Below are 3,663 nucleotides of genomic sequence, written 5' to 3'. Positions count from 1 at the left end.
CTTTGGGTATGGATAGGAAGTGGAAGGATAAGGGACAATAGATCTTCTCTATTCTAAGCCTGAGGAAAAAAGACAGTTAATTCTCAAATACAGGGTCAAGATAGAATATGTAACATTTATATCTGTACATTTTATGATTAAGATTTATTTTCAGTTTATGAACAGTAATCCCTAGGGACAGAGGTAAAGTTGTTAATAGTAGAAAAGTATTAGTTAAAGATAATGCATACATTTTCTAGGCTATTTCTTCTTTTTTCTAAGAACAAGGCCAGTTTATTTTACACTGCCTCTCGAGGCAGTGCACCTGGGAAACAGCGGGCTGATCATGTAAATCGTCTCTGAGTTTAGCTTATTCAGCACACGTCTCACTCTTGCTCATGAGGTCAAAATGTGAACAAATCAAGCCTGGGAGGGAAATCCAGGCCCAGGGAAGCATCTTCAAAAGCTACCATGTGGATCCTGACTTCCACAAACGGCTCGGCATCTTCCACAAATGGTGGAAGAACTTTAACAAAAATATATTCTTTTGAACCTGGCTCCTTCCTGCACCGCTAGAAAGCAGCTTTATTGGAGAAAAGCGATCCATTTATTTGAGCATACTCTTTTTAGGCAGTTGTAACTTTTTCCACCGTCGTAACACCACTCTGTACTTCTCATTGCTGATCTTCTCCCTCAGGACTTTTTTCAGAAGAATCCACATCACTTTCTCTGTTTCCACTTCTATATCCTCTCCAATGAGAAGATCCAATGTATCTCCCACTTTAACCTTTCCCGGTATCTAGGCCTGTCTACAGGATAACATCAAACTGTAAAGACTGTACTACTTTGTCCAGGTCTTTATAGCCTTTGACCTCACTAGGGTCATCCTTGGGCTCCTCTTCCAGCTCATTCATGTCATTATTGTCCCCTTCTTCATCAGAGTGCCCTTTGTTTTATACTTTTTGCAGTCTTTTTAGTGGATATTTTATAGCTTATATTACTTTTGAGTCTTATGGAAAAATGGAAAAATATATTCTGGAAATATTAAAAGCCCTGGGAGTCTCACTGAGAAAATGTTAAGGAGGAGTGTTTTATAATTTGATGCCTTTAACTTGGCACTAGACAAATACAAGTATTGATTCCAGGAAACACAGCCTTTATGTGAAGGTGTCCCTTGTGCTCTGCAGAGTCCAATCCAGGCATCTGACTTTCTTAAAGTGCTGCTGGGCAGTCTGACGCTAGTCATAGCTATGGTACATACTACGCGTACATCAGGGATGTTCCTCCCTCCCTGCCCCACTTCACCTAGGCTATTTCTTTTGATTCTTGAATATCTAAATCCTCTCACAGCAGCTTGCACATAATAGGTGTCCAATAATTATATGTTGAGTGAATAAATAATAAAAGATTTTCGTGAGCATTAAGTCATGGTATCATTGACAGCTTCTCTTACCTCAGGCCACTGACAGAATCTTTTCAAGGACATGAGGTATATCCTTGAGAGCTGCCACATTAGTGGTGGCTGAACACCATCAACACTATTAAAGCCTTTAATCCTCAAATTAATGATTCCTGAATAGAAGGGTAATGTAAGGGAACTCTGCAAATTCAAAAATGTGTGAAGCTCTTACTCTGTGTGTGTGTGTGTGTCCGTGTGTGCGTGTGTGTTAGTCGCTCAGTCGTGTGCACCTCTTTAGCCCACTAGGCTCCGCCATCACGTGATTTTCCAGGGAAGAATACCGGAGTAGGTTGCCATTTCCTTCTCCAGGGGATCTTCCTGACCCAGGGATCAAACCCAGGTCTCCTGATTGCAGGTAGATTCTTTATTGTCTGAGCTACCAGAGTATATACAGAAACCACAGTCTGCTTTCAGGGACTAGCATTTGGGTAATAATGCTAAAGTTTTCGAAACATTAATTTTGAAAAATGTGAATTTATACACGTTTTTTACAATACAATACAATGGTGATGCCATGCATTTAAGGTAGTTCTAGGAAAACATAAACAGTTGCAATGTAATCAAGACTGCTGGGAAGCAGAACTGCTGTGAAGGCTGAGTACTTATATATAAAAAGGAAAAGAGAACAAGTTTTTATTCCGTTTTTTGTCAAAAGATCTTCCTAGCTAAAATGTTTAGACTAGATTAACACATTCAGGAAAGGGTTGCTCTTAGAAGATGAACTATCCCTAAGTATCCTAAGTTTCTTTCTATATAAGTCACAATTTTGTAAAATGGGGTAGGTTTCTATAAACATAAAATACTAATTAAAATCATATTTGCATTTCTATTCCCAAATCTACTCATTTGCTGTTTAAACAAAAATTTCCTTGTTGATTACTGTTGAGAATTCTAAAAATTATTCCCTACTCAGTATTCAACTGCAATGGCAACCCACTCCAGTACTCTTGCCTGGAGAATCCCATGGACAGAGGAGCCTGGTAGGCTGCAGTCCATGGGGTTGCTAAGTCGGACACGACTGAGCGACTTCACTTTCACTTTTCACTTTCATACATTGGAGAAGGAAATGGCAACCCACTCCAGTCTTCTTGCCTGGAGAACCCCAGGGATGGGGGAGCCTGGTGGGCTGCCATCTCTGGGGTTGCACAGAGTCAGACACGACCGAGGCGACTTAGCAGCAGCAGCAGCAACTCGTTATTAATAACAAACCCTTGATCATGACCAGTACCCTGTACATTATTAACGAATTCTTGGTTCATGAATTTTTGCATACTCCAGAATAAATGATGGTACTGAAATGGAGCAACACCATATGGTCCTTGCCCCCTCCACCACGTCCTCTGGATGTCTTAGATTGTGGAAAACTTTAGTCAAAGAATAAGTTTAATCAGAGAAGTGGGAAATGCTGAAACAAAGAAAAACAGTCAAAAGAGACTAAATAATGATAATAATGTAGTAATTAAGCATAGTCAAGGACCTTTAGTTCTTTCTCAAAGGTTATGGATATAATATTCTGAGCCATATCCTGTGAGCTGTCTTACAGACACCAAAACAGCAAGTGGAGAAGTTAGCTACATGATGACCAGACTGGACCCTGGACTTGAGCTGCCGCAATTCCAAGAACTGACCACAAAGAAATGGGAAAAGTGCACCCCGGAGCTAAAGATTAACTGAACCTAAAACAAACAAGGTGATGCTAGTCAGACCACGGATGACCAGTTGAAGACGACTGTTAGAGATGACTATGTTGTTTCTGCATGCAACCTCCCCCCAACCCCACTCTGTCTTTAAAAGCTCTCACCTCCTGCTTGTTAGTGGGGGTAGTTGGCCTCTGGACAGATGTCTACCACCCTCCCCTTCCCAGCTGCTGGCATCTGAAACAAAGCAAACTTTCCTTTCCACCAACCTGGCCTGTTTATTGGCTTCTGAGCGGCGAGCAGCTGGATCCCCCCTACACACACCTCCTTCTGGTAATAGATTTTGGTGCCCAAAATGGGGGCGGGTGGATTACAAAGTCAAAATCCAGTCTTCTAGTCATATATTCTACTTTCAATCTAATCTGTTTGCATTCTATTCTGTTAAAAAATAAGTCAAAATGTCTCACTTCTCTGCTCAAAACCTCACAATGGCCTAAAATCCCAAATCCTTGCAAAGGCTATAAGATTCTGTCTGGTCTCATCTTCTATGACTCTGCTGCTTGTTCACTCAGCTCCAGCCATACTGGC

At 41.1% G+C, this 3,663-nt stretch overlaps 1 pseudogene; it reads right to left on the bottom strand.

Annotated features, from left to right (window-relative positions):
• Positions 1-586: 586 nt before the first annotated feature.
• On the bottom strand, positions 587-2,675 carry LOC129656447 (mitochondrial transcription rescue factor 1-like; annotated as a pseudogene).
• Positions 2,676-3,663: the final 988 nt, after the last annotated feature.

This window comes from Bubalus kerabau, chromosome 6, assembly GCF_029407905.1.
Source record: "Bubalus kerabau isolate K-KA32 ecotype Philippines breed swamp buffalo chromosome 6, PCC_UOA_SB_1v2, whole genome shotgun sequence".
Taxonomy (NCBI): domain Eukaryota; kingdom Metazoa; phylum Chordata; class Mammalia; order Artiodactyla; family Bovidae; genus Bubalus; species Bubalus kerabau.
The sequence above is the reverse complement of the archived record's forward strand: the minus strand, read 5'-3'. Positions and strand labels throughout refer to the sequence as shown.